The following is an 18,105-nucleotide window of genomic DNA, read 5'->3' on the forward strand; positions in this document are numbered from 1 at the left end:
AAAAATCATTGACCTCTGCCTTGGAGCCCAATATAATCTGCCAGTGAGTCAAGGTGCTAATGGCCAATAGAACACCTGAGGAGGACTGGAAAATTACTTTAGAGAATGTTGAGCCTCTTTATTAAGGGAAAGATGGCATTTCATTTGAGAATTAACCACCATCTGTGGTAGGAGGGCACCATAGCTTCAAGGTAAATAGGAAATACAAGTTCACTCAGAGCAGAAAGACTTCCCTAAAGAAAAAAAAAAAAAGACTTTCCTCAAGTCAAAGCTGCTGAGAAATTAGCCAGACAATAGCCAAAAATTAGCCAAGGCTCACCCTCCTCCCTTCTTCAGTCCCAGGTACCTCTGAATTTATGCTTTCTTATCAACAGTGGGCGTGTCTATTGAACACAATTTGTTGGTAGTGATAGCTGCCTTGCCTCTGTTCTTGGCACTATGATGGAAATTTCACATACATTGCTTATAATCCTCCCAAGAAGTCTAGGGCATGGGTATTTTTTATCCCGAATATCAGGTGAAGAGATTGAGGCTCAGGGGGTGACTCAGTCGGCTAAGCAGCCGATTCTTGATTTCAGCTCAGGTCATTATCTCAGGGTCCTGGGATCAAGCCCTGCCTAGGCCTTTGCGCTCAGCAGGAAGTTGGCCTGGGCATTCTCTCCCTCTCCCTCTGCCCTTCCCCCTGTGCATGCACTGTCTATCTCTCAAATAAATAAATCTTAAAAAAAAAAAGAAAGAAAAGAAGGAAATTGAGACTCAGGAGAGTTAAGTAACTTTCCCATGGTCACTCAGCTAAAACAGTGGCTAGCACAGAAGCCCAGATGTAGAGTGTCACTTCACTGGGTTGCAGCAGTACAGAAGTCCTCCTGGACAAAAAGTGGACATTCCATCTCTGCTTGTTTCTCCAGTGTACTTGTTTATGTCTCGTGACCAGGGTATTTAAAGATAATTAATTTGAATACTAGCAGGAGACTTAGAGAAGTAATTAAAATAGGTCCACTCAATATTCTCTAATGTCAATAGATATTTGACAAGCAGTTCATCAGATTGCAATGTAATAGAAAAAAAGCTGCATTAAAATTTAACTACCAAAATTTAATTTGTCCTAAAGATAGATTCCTGAGCCCCTTGTTTAATTCCTTTTCACTTTTTGAACTATTGCGTCCTTAACACCCCCCCTTTTTGAGATTGAAAATCATAGAGAGAGATTGTTATGATAGGCCTTGACCAGCTGCTCATCCCCAGAGAGATCTAGCCCAGTAAAGGCCATCTGTACCCATTGATAGGCACAAGGGGATGGTATCTGCAAGTGCCTGCTGGCCTGTACCCAGGAATCCCTGGTTAAAGAGCTGAACAGCTGGGGCACAGCTCTCTCCTAGGAGTGCCAGGCTCGAGTCATGCCAGTTTTGCCTCTGACTGCTCTTTTGCCTGGTTCCTAGTTCACTTCCCAGCCTCCCTAGATCTTGAGCCTCCCCGAACCCCATCTACTTCTCCTTGTTTGGGCACTCCTTTCTTTCCCTCCATGCCCTCCCATTTATTTAGTTGTAGCTTTCTGATCAGTGACCCTCCTAGGACCAGTCAGCTCCTCAGATATTGGTTCCAGCCTGACTCTAAAGTTCTCTAGGGTCTGCTTCCCCAATTATTCCTGCCGGCCCCTGTTTCTAAGGACTGCTCCTAGTTCTCTTCATCCTTGACTTATTTCTAATGGAATCCCTGGAAGGATTCAAGATTTGCCTTATGCTCTTATGCTCTCACCTCTTCCTTTCAGAGGCTGAAATAGAACCCTACTGAAATCCCCAGAGAACAAAATGCCACTAATTTCCTCAGTTTCTCATCTAATTCTCAGCTTCTTTGTTCTTGGTTTGCTATCCAGCTGCCCCTGAACTGCACATTCTAACCATGGCCAAGGTGAGCTCAAGGATTAGACAGTTTAGGCCCTTCTTACAATAGTGACTCATGACTCTCAGATATATGTGGCAAAGGGTAAGTTTCAGTATTTTTGAAGAGAGGAACTAAGCCATTAGGAGCATTTTGGTCCTTTATACAGGAAGACAAGGACTAGTTTGTCTATTAAGCAGAGGGTAAAACCCATGTTAAAATAGAAGATGCTACTAACAATGCTGGATGAAGGAAGAGGCACCGGATATCCAAATATGGATCAGAAAACTTCTTGGCAGGTTGTTGTACAGATAATTCATCACTTAATCTGATGGTCAAATAAGATGACCAATCATGAGATTCTGTGATTGAACAAAGTCATGGGTTTTGAAGGTATCTCTTACTCCCTCTCTTAGCTCCACCTTAGGCTCAAACAACAGAACTACCTACAATAATGCTGGTTATTAACTTCAGTCTTGAAGGGCCTTAAAATAGAATATTCAAAAAGGACTTAGACCTTAAAGTTCCAAGACTGTCCTGGGGGAAAGGTGGCATTCACTAGAGATCTCAAACTTGTATCATTGACTTGGCTTAAATATCTTCCCCTGGATAATGTTTTTTCATCTCAGATGACATGTATTGCTATTAATGTTCTCTATTTTTTTATTATAGCTACAACTGCTATGTACAATGAGAGCAGAAATGCCTTGTCTTTCCCATATTTTCTGAATGGGATGGTGTAGTGAAGTTGAATGGTGGCCAGGCCCCAAAGATATATATCCAAGTCTTAATCCTCCAAACCTATGAGTGTGATTTGATTTGGTAAAAGAATCTTTGTAGATGTAATTGGGGATCTCAAGAAGAGATTTTCCTGGATTATCCATGTGGGCCCTAAATCCAATGACTATTGTCCTTACAAAAGACATGCAGTGGAGAGGCAGGAGAAGAGGAGAAGGCCATGTGAACACAGAGGCAGAGATTGACAATATGCAATCATAAGCCAAGGAGTGCCTGGAGTCACTAAGAAGCTGAAAGAGGCAAGGAAGGATTCTCCTTTAGAGCCCTCAGAGGAAGTGTAACCCTACTGGCACCTTGATTTCAGATGTCTCGTCTCCAAAGCTGTGAGGGAATAAACTTCTGTTGTATTAAGCCACCAAGTTTATGGTAGTTTGTTATGACAGCCCTAGGAAACTAATACAGGTGGCCATAATTTTGGCGTTTGCATTATCACCAGAAGGAAATCTGAATTGTGGCAGAACCTCTGGGTCTGTAATGTCAGAACCACCCACATCTGTGTGGACATGTTCAAGTACAAATTGTGCTGCATACCACAGCCTTCCCAGATTATAGGAGAAAGTTAAGATCATCTGATAAAACTCCCCATTTACAAATAGTAAAGTTTACTCTTCATGCCCCTTATAATGTCCCCCACAAAACCTATCAGGAAACCCTAAAATAGAAGAGTTTTGTGAATCTGAGCTCTGCTTGAGATACTGTATCTTCAGATTCCACACTGTTGGTGGGCATGTGAAACTTAAAATCCTTGAAGTATTTTTATATTCTCCATCACTCTTCTTATCTCAGAAGAACCCACACTTACGTGAGGTTCTCATCTCAGTTCTTCTCTCATTCCTGTTTAGGGCAAATATCATGTTTCCTTTGCCTATAAGAAGCTTTTTCAAGAAGTTCCATGAATGCCTGTCATCATTCCATTTATTTCAAATCAAGGCTGATCAGCAGAAATGACTTTCTAACCCTCATGTTCTCTAAAGCTTCTATTTTATCCTGAATCACCATTCCCTTTCTTCATAACATTTAATACAATGTCTAACTATAAATGTGCCTGTTATTTTGTACATTGATTGACCATTTCCCTCACTAGACAATAATCTCCCATGAGGGCTGTGACCATGACTATTAGTCCATTACCAGTATGATGGTAGGTTTGTAGTAAACATGAAATATTATGTTGAATATTTATTGAATTTAAGGCTTCTCATCTCCCTTATTAGGTATAAAGCTTTTAATGATGGCAACTTTCAATGTAATTGATCGATTTCATCCCAAAGAGAGGAAGCAATACATTGCAAAGCTATGAGAGCAGAGACCTATTTCCTGTATTACCTTTAAACAATTTTATTTAAGATGTAAATGTTTTCCCGAGAGATGTGTAAAGATTATATAGTAATGAATGAGGGGCACAAATAAGAGAAGACATTGTCCTGCCCCCAAGCAGCTTATCATCTACTCAAAGAGGCAGATAGATGTAGTAGAAATACATGAAGGTAGAATGCAAGAGTGCCTTGAGAGCAGACTAGTGGGAGAACAAGCAGAACTGGGAGAAAGAGAAACCCAGAAAGGCTTCACGGGAGAGGCTGCATTTGAAATAGAATTGAAGGATAGGAAGGGTTTGGTAGACAGAGTATGGAAGAAAAGGAGAAAACAGGAAATGTCCGGGGATAGAATAACACGAGCCAGGAAAGACAGACACCAAACTTGGGAAGGTTTGTTTAATGAACAGTGCGGTCTTCTTCGTTACAGCCTGAATACATCGATCAGCAAATAGATGACCTCTGTGTAGACTTTAATTATCTCGGCCTGGTTGTTCAGAGATGTCCTCAATCTACTAATGTGGGGGGAAGGAAGGTGACAGAGGTATATTTGTATTTCTCTTTTTATTGGTTCTATTTTAGACCATGTGCTCTAGACTAGAGGAAAGAAGCATAGCTTTTCTTGTCGTAGATTTGAAAGCAGCTTCTCATCCTCACAAGGCCTCAATCTATATTTTCTGGCCACATTTCCTGCTGAGGGTTATTATGTGTTTAAGAAATGACGTAATTGTTAACCATAGTCAGACACATAATTAGGAAGGCCCCTCTATAATCAGACACCCCTATGGTTTCGACATGTCCTTGTTCCCTGTTAATCACACCCATCATGGAAAATTGAGGCTCACTGGCTAGGGAACCTTTCACATATCTTCCGGGGCACCTTATATAGAGCTAGGTTCTAATAAATGTTTATAACACCCTTGGCCCCGTGGGAAGCACTTTATCGATCTCCAGTCTATAAGGGAAGACCTTCACTTTAATGTTTGGATACAAAGCTGAAGTTCAGCAACTTTATGTCCTCTTTTATAACACATGAGATAAAAGCAAATAAGTAAAGTTGAAACTTCATTCAGAAATAGAAATTCTTAGGGCGCCTGGGTGGTTCAGTCAGTCAAGCGTCCAACTCTTGATTTTGGCTCAGGTCATGATCTCAGGATTGTGAGATTGAGCCCTGCTTTGGGCTCCACATTGGACATGGAGTCTGCTTAAGATTCTTTTTCTCCCTCTCCCTCTGCCCCTCTCCACCCCCTGCTCATGCTCACTCGCTCGCTCTCTCTCTAAACAAAAAAAAAAAAAAAAAAAAGGAAAAAATATTCCTAAGAAGGGATCCTTTAAACAAAGAAATATAATTTGCAGTACACTGGCTTCCTGAGCAACAGAACTAACTCACTAAAGAATACAGAATTTACCACTTTCAGCCAACAAGAAATCATACTTTCATCCACATGTTTATTTTTTTGACCATCCCCTTAAGAAACTAATCCCAAATAAAACAGTGAAATAGGGTAATATTTTTTCTTCAGGGTGCTACGTTTTTACTAAAGCCCTGGCTATTACTTATTCTTATCTTTCTGTCCATCCTAGTCCCTAACAAAACTTATTTTTTCCTGTGTCCTGATTTCTCTCAGCAACATATCACACATGGCCAAGAAAATTCCTAACTAGGCCTTTACGTTCTAAGTCATCTTTCAACTCTTTTGAGAATTTTCTATTATTCCTCCAGAAATGTAATTATCTTTCCCACCTCAATAGTTGTACCACTTTTGTTTCACATCATTTCAAGTTTTATCATAGTTGTCAATTTAGCTCCTCCCTTTCCATAATAAATATATAGACACCTAGGGAAGGAACTATGTTTAATTTTTTTTTTTAAGTTTTCCCTCACAGTTCTTAGGAAGACAGTTTATTGTCTACATGGTTCACTGAAAGAATGAATAATGTGGATGGTTGTGTTTGCCTGCTTCCTCAGATTCCATTTCTGCCTTCCTCAAAACCCATCATTTCCATTTCAGGATCTATGTCATTCTGAAGAAGTTGACTCCATGTCTCAACTCCAAAGATGGGACTCTAATCTTAGGCTAAGGTAAACTGAGCAGAACATTTCATTCCCTAATTCACACCTAATCACAATTATTGGTTCAAGATGGATATATGATTCAGGATGGTCCAGCTGCAAAGAATTTCAGGACTCTTTCTCTTCTTTTTTTATTTACTTTTTTTGTTTGTTTAAAGATTTAATTTTTTTTTTACATTATTTGGGTTTTTTTAAGATCTATTTATTTGAGAGAGAGAGAGAGAGAGAGCGTGGAGGGGCAAAGGGAGAGAGAGAGAAGCAGACTCCTAGCTGAGCACAGAGCTGGACACGGGGCTTGATCCCACAACCCTGAGATCATGACCTGAGCCAAAATTAAGAGTTGGTTGCTTAATCACCTGAGCCACACAGGCACCCCAAGAATTTCTGGACTCTTTCTGGGAATGCTGGGCAAAGGCACGTTCTCTTGCTTTAGAGAGTGGAGTGTGTATATTTGAGACTTAAAAGTGCTGCAGTTAACATACAGTAAGTTCGTGATGTTGATACTGATACTGATACAACAGACAAGTTTAGGTATCTAGTATAGGAAATATGTTCTAATATAGGAGGAAATATCCCAGATTTTGAACCCATCAATGTCTGATAACAACAACACAAAAGTTAGAGTTTTCTTCAGTTTGCATTAATAAAAATGCCATTATTTCCTCATCTGTAATATGGGACCAATAAAGAGATAAATTATGTAGGGCACCCAGCATGGAGCTAGACAGTGTGCAGCTACTGCATAAATCTCAGTTTCTCATTCTTTTCCTCCCCATCTAGAAGTCTTTTTAAAAAACAAACCCCAAAACCAGAAATATATCAATAATGAAAAATTCTTGTAATAACATGTTTTGAAGAACTTGGGATGAGATAAATAATGCTCAGGAAAGAAACTTCATCTTCCAGCTTTCATGAGGGTAAAACTAACCCAAATCAGGACTCACTGAGTTTTGCGAAACTCCTAAGGAAGGCTTGAGACAGAGATCAATGGCAAGCCATTGCAAATAAGGTAACAGCTTACATCCTGTTTCTACACATCAGAGTAACAAACCATGGTGCAACAGTGCTTGCTACAAAAATGGCAGATCAAAACACAAAGGAAAGTAAATTCTTGATTCCTTGGACCAGATCTGTACATTAAAAGATGTTCATTGGAAATTGATTTATTTCAGTTTATTTGGATAAATTCAAGGTTGTTTGGTTTCTTTTTGGATTATTCCAGAAATTGAATTGTTTAAGAAGTTATGTAACCAGCAATTAGTTACCAAGACTTCCAAGTTATTGAAGAATCCTGTTATAAACCTAACACTCTAGAACCTAGTCGACTATAAGACTGAATAGTAACTCTCTTCTAACAAGATATTTTAAATTATTTTATTGTAATGCAAGGAATACTCTATTATTCCCAAATTCTTCTAGAGCCTTATAGGAAAATACAGTCCTTTGGAGTCAAGTTAACTGGCTAGTTCTATTACCAAAAATGCACACAGTCATTCTTTCAATTACTGGGATTAAATGTAGTAATTTAAGTGATGTAAGAGAAAAATAGCCTGAGCCTAGGTCCTAGCTCTGCCACTTATTAACTGTGTAAATCTCTTTAGTTCAAAGTATTAGCCCTCTCAGCTTTATAGAGGACAATAATACATGCCCTGCCATACCCATGGGCTCTCAAGAGAATAGAAAGGGTCCCGACCAACATTTGCCAACAAAACACCTGGCATAAAACCTATCCCTCAGTGTATCTCAGAGGAAAATCTAGAAGCCCAGGTTTGGGGGTAGGTGGTAGGTCGTGGGGAGGGGGGATGAAACAAAAGTCATGCAGAAAACAATAGGAAAACCATTGGCTTTGCTGAATACAACCATATTTGAATTCTGATACTATTACCAATTTGATCTTTAAGCAATTTATTTAATCTCCCTGGGTTCAGTTCCCCCATTTGTATAATGGAAATTATACTATCGATATATATATCACTATTGCAGAATTGTTAAGTGAGACAACAAAGAGATATAAAGGGCCCAGTATAGAGTCTTGCATTAAGAACTTGTTAATGAAGGGTCGCTGAAATTACACAGGATATTCAAGTACAGAAATAAAGTTTCAGTCATGTAAATATATAACTAATGGGTACTTTGAGCCATGAATTGGAGGTTATTTAGCAGCAAGACAGCATGTATTGAAGATGGCATGTACTTAGAGTGATGGAGCAGTTGAAGCTATAGAGTTGGGAACTTCTATTAACTAAGAAGACAGATGTCTTCTCTACACAGACAAATGTAACATTGGCACCATGTGGAATACAGAAAAAGAATTTAAAGAATCTAAACAGCAAAAGAGGAGGAGAAATCTAAACAAGAGATACGCCTTGGATACATTGGCTGAAGTATTTTTTGACAGCTTACCATAAGAAAGCATTATAGATTAGCATCAGAATCTAATGGTATTTTATCTGAATTTCTTATATGTAATAATATTTAATTTAATTGATAACACACTATATATATATTTGTGGCAGGGGCATTATTTGGGAGAGGAAGAAATCAAACCGGAGCAGCCGTAAGTCAAGTGGTAGCTGAGTGTAGCTGGGTAATGGGTACATGGGGGTTCATTGCTCCTGCTGTGCTGTGTATTTCAATTTTTCTATAATGGCATTTTTAGTTGCTAATCTGAAAAGAAAATAATAAAGACAGAAAACATCCCCCCCCAAGACAAACAATGAAAGATAGATATACTTGCATTTTCTATTATGAAGGGTGAATGTGGTTAAATTCAGTGCCTCCAAAGGACACATTGCCAGTGGGGGTCCCTCCAGATCACCAAGTGCTCTCACTTTCTGTACTTAGAACCCATCCTTGTTTTATCCTCTGCAGAGAGGGCTTTGTGAACAGAGAATCCATGCTGTGAAACAAGTGTTGAGCAAATGTTCTTGCGCACAGCAGGCACTCAACATGTTCACTCAATAAGAAATACCTCAAGTAGAAGAAAGAGAGGCCAGTTGACAAACAACAGACACATTTGAGTCCCTGCTGCTGTGCTCCCTGCTCTCACATTCAATCCCCAGGCCTCCCTCACCCTTAGCCCTTAGGTATTTACCACACCCACTGGGAGTTACTTGGGGTGATCTGATCTTTACCATTGGTGTTGGCAGAAACATCTAGTTGGTTTTCTTTAAGATTTTATTTATTGATTTGAGAGAAAGAGAGAGAGAGTGAGTGAGAGAGAGCACAAGCAGGGTGAAGGACAGCGGGAGAAGCAGACTCCCCGCTGAGCAGGGAGCCCGATGTGGGGCTTAATCCCGGGATTCCAAGGATCATGACCTGAGCCAAAGGTAGACACTTAACCGACTGAGCCACCCAGGCGCCCAGAAATATTTAGTTTAAGACTGCTCTTTACAGATACTTCTTTTATCTCTGCCCTTAAAAAATTGTGTTCACAAAGTAAAGTGACCTGCCGTCAATGGTTTTCAAATAAATGAAAATTAAAATGGTAAGATCTTCTTCATCTATAAAATTAGTGAAGTAAAATATCATGACAGTCATCAGTACTGGCAAAGATGAGGTGCCACTGTTCATTAGAGTTGAAATCAGCCCCACATTTCCAGAAGTCAATTTGGCAATCAATGGCTAGGTCACAAATGGTAACCATGCTCTTTGAGGCAGTAATCCCTCTTCTAGGAATTATTAAGGTATTATTAATAATACCAGCAATATGTCCAAAGTGTACAGAGTAGATGCAAAGAGACTGTTGATGGTAAGTTAATTATGCTATATGCATATAATGTATTAAGCCTCTGAAATGATGCTTAAATAAAATAAAAAATTCATGTGATAAAGAAGAGAGGACTGTTTATACACTGATCTCTCCATTATCTGAATATATGTACTTACTGAAAATGACTATATCAAATATTTAAGAGTAGTTGGTTTGGGCAGTTAGATTATGGATGATTTTCTTCCTGTATACTTTTTCAGTGGTTTTTATAAAAAATTTTTATAGTAATAAGAAAACTTCATAATTGTAAAAATTTTTAAACATTAGTTTTAATATTTCTTCATCATGCCGAATTTCTCTATACTTAATTGCCTGATGTTAATGACTTTTATGACAGAAACAAAAGAAAGCCATAGATACACTCAGGTTCGGTGCTATCGCTTGTGCGTTTAATGTAGTTTTCCTTGGCTCAGTTAAAAATCTAGTTTAGAAGAACTCCAACTCAAGGTCATTTGGATGATAAATGAGATACTATATCAAAAGAATCTTTAGGGGCGCCTGGGTGGCACAGCGGTTAAGCGTCTGCCTTCGGCTCAGGGCGTGATCCCAGCGTTATGGGATTGAGCCCCACATCAGGCTCTTCCACTATGAGCCTGCTTCTTCCTCTCCCACTCCCCCTGTTTGTGTTCCCTCTCGCTGGCTGTCTCTATCTCTGTCGAATAAATAAATAAATAAAATCTTAAAAAAAAAAATCTTTATAAGCCTTTAAGTTCTGACAGGATCAGAGACTAGATTCAGATTCAATCATTTTTCCTCATCATGCTTCACTATGGCCACTTACAAAATTACATCCTTAAATCTGGTGGGCTGCTATGGTGGTTTAAATAAGCTACCTCCCAGATCCAAACCCTCTTAGAGGTTACATACTATCTAAGAGGTCATACACACTCCAATGTTCTTTTTCACTTTAGGACATTTCTTTCACATCCAGACACTTCCATCACCATAGAATTCATACTCTGTTTTGCAAGGCAGTCTGTAGCATTGTAAGACAAAAATAATTGCTGGGAAGTTCTTTATTATATTGTACAAAAGTTTACCTCCCTATAACAACCCCATCATAGTTATAGTTCAGTTCTTGGGAGCTTTACAATGTCACTGTTTTTTTCCCTTCTAAATGATATTTCTTCATCAACTGAATATTCCTGTCTTTTCTCTTTTCTGTCAACTTCTGTCTATACCCTTCTGTACTTACTTCAGGCAAGTCAGTAAGATTACCAGCATATTGTAAAATTATAAGCTTTGGCACTGGAGTCCTGCCTTTATCATTTACTAGCTGGGCCGTCTTGGGCAAGTACTTCATTTTCCTCATCTGTAAATTGAATTATTATAATGTTGCATATTTCATAAAGTTGTACTGTTTCACTTGCATGCAGATAATCTACATAGAACCCATCAACAGGACTTGGTATAGAGATGGCACTCTATAAATGTTCATCATGAATGAGGGTGATAAAGATGGTATGGTTTATTTTCTCATATGGCCAGACTGTCTGGACACTCTGGTTAATCAATATCCTTCTTCAGTTATAATGCCGCAACTGGAGAAATAAGCTTGTATAGTCAGGAAAACTCAGATTTGGTGGGATGTGTACCACTTGATCTGGATATTAGCTATTTGAAACTGAACAAGTTATTATTCCTCTAAGCTTTTATCTCCTCATCTATCAAATAGGAATGATAAGATTATCTGCCTTGCAAGTTTGTTGTGAAAATTTAGGAATGATACTACACCAAGGTACTAAATATGTGCAAATCATGGTTCTAAGGACTATATTTAAACACACTTAGTGTGATCATCTTGGCAAGCAGTAAACATTCAATATTATGATGACAGGAGAAGATCTGGGAGGTTCAGAGTGTAGCTGTCTGCCTCTAGGGTGATATTTTTGCCCTGGGCTCAGAGTCTGAGGTTACTCCGCCCCTGAGAAACCCCACACATATCTAACCACAGTTCTGCCTGGCTCCACTGCCAGATACTTTAACAGGAAGGAGATAAAGGGAAGAAAAAGAGAAGAAGCTTGGGGAAGCACAGGGGAGAAAGAGGAAGAGGGAGAGACTGTGGGAGTGAGAGAGAAGTAGGGAACACAGCAGGTGGGTGGTTGCTCTCAGAAAGAGGGAACAGGAGAAGTGCCACTAACACGAGAAGGGGCATCTCTTATTTTCCTTCATCCATGCCCAGTTTTTTTGCAAGAGTTTATGGTCAATCATTATGATTCACGTGAAAAATTTAAAAAAGAACCCTACACAATCCAAACCGTCACTTGCTTTTAAAAAGGTAATGGCATGAAGAACAAAGAATATGAGCTTTGGTATCAGACACACTTTCCTTTTTTTTTTTTTTTTAATAGTTGCATTTTCATGGTACTCATCATTAAACCTTCCATTTGAATATCAGATTCAAAGTGTTCCCTTTAATTCATTGACTTAGATTCTTCTTTTGCCCTTTGTTCGTGAATTCTTTAGCCCTGCCAGAAACGTTAGGGCCCTGTAGGGGAGCGAAGATATTCCCACTTCCTCTTGGTACTTACAGGAGTCTGGAGGATCAAGAAAAATTGTCTCCACTGGGAGAGTTGAACCTCGAGCCTTCTTGAATCTGGATAAATGTTTTAAGAAATATTTTGATGTTCAGAGTCACTGATAGGCCTGAGCCCCCCTGTGCTCTGAGTTTTGGAAGTTTACCCTTCCTAGTCCGTGACTCTCAGCACCATTTCCCCCCTTCTCTGCATCCCCTAGACTTCCTGGCCAGAGTTTAGAGTTAGATGCTACTAGTAATAAGGGGTGTCCCTGTGGCAGTTTGCAGGTGAAACTAAAGAGAAGCCATCACCTTTCCTTTGTAAACAGGATGCAGGCCCAAGGGCTTCTGGAGAGAGCAGATAAGCCATTCTGGAGGAGGGCCTCAGGCTTCCACTGAATCACCCTCCTTGGAGCATAAGCAGCTGTAGTTTTCAATGGCAATTTTCTGAGATGCCAATTCCTATGCTATTTATTTTCTGAAGTTTCCAGAAAAAAAAAAAAAAAATACAGCACCTGCCCCTAATCTTTCCTCTCTCAGCCCTCCTAATGGTGTTGCAGCGCTGATACTCTACATCCAGTCCTTCCCTGTTTGGAACAATGGGAGTGGTTTCAGGTTTTGTTTCATGGTATTCTTGTTAATGCCAGCTACACAATAGAATTGCCTGGAAAGCTTTTGGAAAACATTGATGCATGGCTCCCACTCTGGAGAGGGGCCTAGGCATCCATATTTTTAAAATGCTCTCCAAATATTTCCGGTGGGCATGCAAAGATTAAAAGCCATTGTCTCAATCTCAAATTGATTTCTCAATCTCAGGCTTTGGTTTCTTTTTTGTCAGACTCTCATTTCTTAATAATTTCAAATCAACTTTATCAAGTCATAGAACTTGCTCTATCCCTTCCCTCAACATGTTTTCCCAACACATTGATGAGAAGCAATTTTCAAAGTGGCCTAGGGTTAGTTGGTGTTTTACAGAAGGTACCTGGCAGAAGCAACTCTCAATGCAAATTTAAAAATATAAAGAAATAAAAGAATATATTAAAAGTAAATGATTAAAAAGATTGACCAGGCAGTTTGAAAAATAACCAAAAATGTACTTTTGAAAATGAAAAATACGCCGCATCTCAAAGGACATATTAGACAAAGAAAATAAAAACTGGTGAACCATATAATAGATACAAAAAAATTCCTCAGAATGCAGCACAGAAAGAGAAATATTAAGAGCAAACACACTGTCTACCTTTCTTAGCACTTTACCTATCATTTCTCTTGTAATCTTTACAATAATCCCATAAAGCAGATACTGTCGCCTCCGTGTTTTAGAGATGAGGAAACTGAGGAATAGGAAGGTTAATTAACTTGCACAAATTTACATACCTAACAAGAGAGCCGTTATATTCAAACCAGAGATCCTGACCTCAGTTTTGTTACTCAGCAACTATGTTATGTTCTTATCAAGAACATTGAAATCACAAAAAACAAGTGACGTGGAGGCTAAATTTGTTCTAGAACAGAAGATAAAGCAAAGTAAAGGCAGTTTTTTGAGAGATAATGGCTGAGAATTTTCCAGAACTGATGAAAATAAGCAATCATCAGGTTCAGTAAGTTCAAAAAATCTTAAGCAGGATGAAGAAAAAAAAATCCATATTTAGACACAACAAAGTGAAATGCAGAATACTAAGGAAAAGGAGCTGCTGATGTTAAAGGCAGCCCATTAGAGAAGGCAGAGCACCTAAAAAGAAAATACTTTAGAGAGACAAGTGGCTTCTTATAAGCAGCAGCGGTGGCCAGAATACAGTGGGATATTATCTTAAAAACAATGAGTAAAAATAACTATTGATGTACGAAGTGTACCCAACAAAATTATCTTCCAAGAATACGGGCAAAATGAAGACTTTTGTACAAATAAAAATCGAAAGAGTGTAACACCAACTTATCTTTACTAAGAGAACATGTAGAAGATATATTTAAGGAAGAAAGAAAGTTACACAAGAAGGACAATCTAAGTTACAAAGGAAAAAAATGCTAATCAAAGAAACTGTAAATATGTGGGTAAATTTAATAGATTTTGTATAAAACAACAATATTAATATCTAATTTATTGGGTTAAAATACAAGACAAAACTAAAATACTGGGCAAAAATACCATATAACTTGGGAGGGGGCTTTCTGTCACTGTGTTCTAGAATCTGTGTATTGTTTGAGAGCAAAGTAAGACACTGTTTAACTTTAGGGCTCTTGAACTAATATGGAAGTTCATATTTCTTTGAAAGTTCTAAAAGAAAAAAAATAGAATGTATATTTTCCCTCTATCAAATAAATAAATAAAATCTTTTCAAAGGGGAGGGGAGTGCCTGGGTGGCTCAGTCAGTTAAGCGTCTGCCTTTGGCTCCGGTCATGATCCCGGGGTCCAGAGGTTGAGCCGCTCATCTGGCTCTCCGCTCAGCAGGGAGCTTGCTTCTCCCTCTCCCTCTGCCTGCTGCTCTGCCTACTTGTGCTCTTGCTCTCTCTCTCTTTATCAAATAAATAAATAAAATCTTAAAAAAAAAAAAAAAAGAACGTACATCTTCCAAACTAGTAAAGAGGAAAATTAAATGAAGAAAAAGCAAGTTCATTTGATTAAAAAGAAAAGAGAACAAGGAAGGAAATAAAGAGGGAAGGAAGGGAAAAATGAGACCTACAAAAGGTACACAAATAGCAACAAATTGAAGGGTAGGAATAGATGCACATTTCAGTAATAATTTTTTTAAGTGGACCTAACTCTCTAGTTAAAAAAGATTATCAGACCTTCTGTCTAAAAATCCATTAGAAGCCCATTATTTAGGACACACATTAAATAAAAGAACCTAGAAAGTTTGAAAGGAAAAAGTGATAAAAAGCTACTCCCCGGCAAACACAAACCAAAAATAAATTAATTAAATAAATAAATAAATAAATAAATAAATAAATAAATAAAAAGGGAGAAAAGAAAGGAAGGAATTGATATGTCTATACCTCCATGATTACAAAACAGGCCTGAAGTTCTATATAATGAATGCTATAATAGAAATAGGTGCAGTTTAGGGGTGCCTAGGTGCCTCAGTTGGTTAAGCATCTGACTCTTGATCTCAGTTCAGGTCTTGATCTTGGGGTGGTGAGTTCAAGCCCCACTGGGTGTGGAGCCTACTTAAAAAAAAAAAAAAAAGAACAAGAAGAGAAATAGGTACAGTCTATTGTGAGGGAAAAGGGAGCAGCACCTAAGTCTTTTCAGGGAAGTTAGGGGAAGAATTGAAAGAATTTTTTTTTTTTTAAGATTTTATTTGTTTATCTGGGGGGGGAGAGAATTTAAAGGAAGAAAAGGAAATAAACATTTGGCCAATGTTTGTTGAGCAGCTGCCTATTCGTGGCCCTAACCTAGGGGATTTATTTGCATTCTCTCCTTGTAATCCTTTGACAGCTCTCTACAATAAGAATTATTACCTCCTGATCAAGTGGGTTGCCTAGGCAAGGCTCATGCGTGGCTAAGCAGGGAACTGAATTCAATTCTATCAAACCAGTGAAGTCACCATGTGAAAACTGAGGTGTAAGTATTCGTACGTAGAATTGACAGAAAAAATGGAAGATACCCAGTTGATTTGAAATCCAGATAAACAACAAATAATTATTTTTGTACAAGTATCCCATGCAATATTTGGGACATACTTATACTAAAAAAAAGTATTTACCACTTATCCAAAATTCAAATTTAACTGGGAGTCCTCTATTTTTGTTTTCTAAATCTGGCAACTCTAGGCAGAGGTGAAATGAAAGGGAAGACAGAAGTGTGCTGAGAAATAATGGTGCTTAGCAAAGTCCCCCTCGTGTCATGAAGCGAGATTCCCCTTCTTTCCTCCTGTGACAACCCACTTAAATGTATGAAAAAATATTTATGGACTACTATTTTCTTAATTGTTATTTAAGGGGGGGGGTTTAACCTGAGCTTATGGATGAGGAAGAACATAGGCTGGATTCTTCTAAATAAAAGAATATTATCTAGTGGGCTATATCCATAGAAATATGTAGGAGCTGGGTATAACTTAATATATAAATATTATGTATTAATTTGCATGAAAATATCATTGTGTGATATCCAATTTTAAATTCAGTCATATAAATACTCATGTGCCAGTTACCCATACACACTTGTTTAACATTTCTGCACATTTGGTGAATGGGAGATTCTAATTGAAAATTCCTTTTAACCAAGAGCAGCGGCATAGCGTGTAGTTGGAGAGGTTCAGAGTTGAACATCTCTCTCAATGTGCCCCACCCCGTCCTTCTACCCTCAAGCCACAGATGGCCACAGTCCAATACAGTGGTGATAGGTGATCTTTGCTCTCAGCTGGCACACGATGTTATGCATTGCTAAAAGATGAATCTATAAAAAGGGGATTGGGTGCTGAGGCTGGATAACACAATGTTCTTCTGATGCTTTGGTACTGAATTCCAGTTTCCACATTTACTCCCAAACCCTAACTTTTCAAAAATCAAACTGTAACAAAATGCCCTTTGCCCTAAGTTTATTCTGATCATATACTCTTTCTTTGAAGATTCAGAGGTTAATGCAAGGGTCTTTTTATGCTCTCGAGCCACCAATTCAATAATTTATTAAAATTGAGACATAGGGCCCCTTCTGGAAAAAAAAAATGAGGCATAGGGTATAATGAAACAAATCTAAGGCTTAACACCAGCCCTACCGTAGTGTGGATAACTGAGGACAAGTATTCAACCTCTGAGCTTTAGTTTAGCTAGCAAGAGTTTTCCAGTAAGGGACAAGGAAAGGAAGCACAGAATAATTGTTAGGTAGGCCCTTTGGCCTCTTGAGAGGCAGTTCCCACTACACAGGATCACAGAAGCAGATCATGTGAGGCACCATCCTGATTCTGTCATGCTCAGAAATTGGTAGTTTGTTTAAAATATTTTTGGCAGTTTTTCTAGGCTCCAGACTGTGAGAAATAAATTTCAATGGTTTATTTAAAAAATGAAATAAAAGATAGTATAATTTTTTGGAAGTTTTATTAAAATAAACCACCACAAATTTATATTTACACATATTTAACTATTATATATATTTACAGTTTTTTAATTAACAATTTACAAGTATTTTTTAAAGATTTATTTGAGAGAGAGAGAGCAAGCTGCACACGTGCACGAGTAGGGAAAGGGGCAAAGGGAGAGGGAGAGAATCTCAAGCAGACTCCCCACCCAGTGCGGAGCCCAAAGTGGGGCTTGATCCCACGACTCATGAAATCATGACCCGAGCCAAAATCTCAAGTGGGATACTTCACCCAGTGAGCCACCCGGGTGCCCCCTACAATTTTACATACTTAATTTGATTATTCAAACTATAAAATAGATTTTTTAAAAATCCAAGTTGATTTGGGATTTCTGGCTGCTCATAATCTAGGTCAAGGGTTTACAAACTACAGTTTAACTCCAAATTCTTCCTACCAGCTCATTTTATAAGTAAAGTTTTATTAAAACACAGCTACATGCATATGTTCATGTATGATCTATGGCTGCTTTACCACTACAAGGACAGCCGAGTGATCATGGAAGGGACCATATGACCTGCAAAACAAAAATATTGACTATGATTTTTTTACAAAGAATTTTTTTTTGCCGGTCTCTGATTATAAATCAAAGGATTTTTTTTTCTTTTGTAAGTAAAGTTAAAAGCAATTTATTTATTTATTTAGATTTTATTTTTTTAAGTAAACTCTACACCCAGTGTGGG

At 38.3% G+C, this 18,105-nt stretch overlaps 1 protein-coding gene and 1 long non-coding RNA gene across 2 annotated transcripts in view; one reads left to right on the plus strand and one right to left on the minus strand.

Annotated features, from left to right (window-relative positions):
* Positions 1 to 18,105, plus strand: part of LOC148110369 (uncharacterized) — a 117,206-nt gene that overhangs the window by 29,515 nt on the left and 69,586 nt on the right. The window contains exon 2 of the long non-coding RNA XR_015723904.1: positions 6,002 to 6,072. This is a non-coding gene — a long non-coding RNA (uncharacterized LOC148110369). The remainder of the gene's footprint in view (positions 1 to 6,001; positions 6,073 to 18,105) is intronic.
* GPR141 (G protein-coupled receptor 141) overlaps positions 1 to 18,105 on the minus strand; it is a 39,179-nt gene that overhangs the window by 13,594 nt on the left and 7,480 nt on the right. The window lies entirely within an intron of this gene.

This window comes from Ursus americanus, chromosome 3 (assembly GCF_024610735.1).
Source record: "Ursus americanus isolate L20-20 chromosome 3, mUrsAme1.1.p, whole genome shotgun sequence".
Classification (NCBI taxonomy): domain Eukaryota; kingdom Metazoa; phylum Chordata; class Mammalia; order Carnivora; family Ursidae; genus Ursus; species Ursus americanus.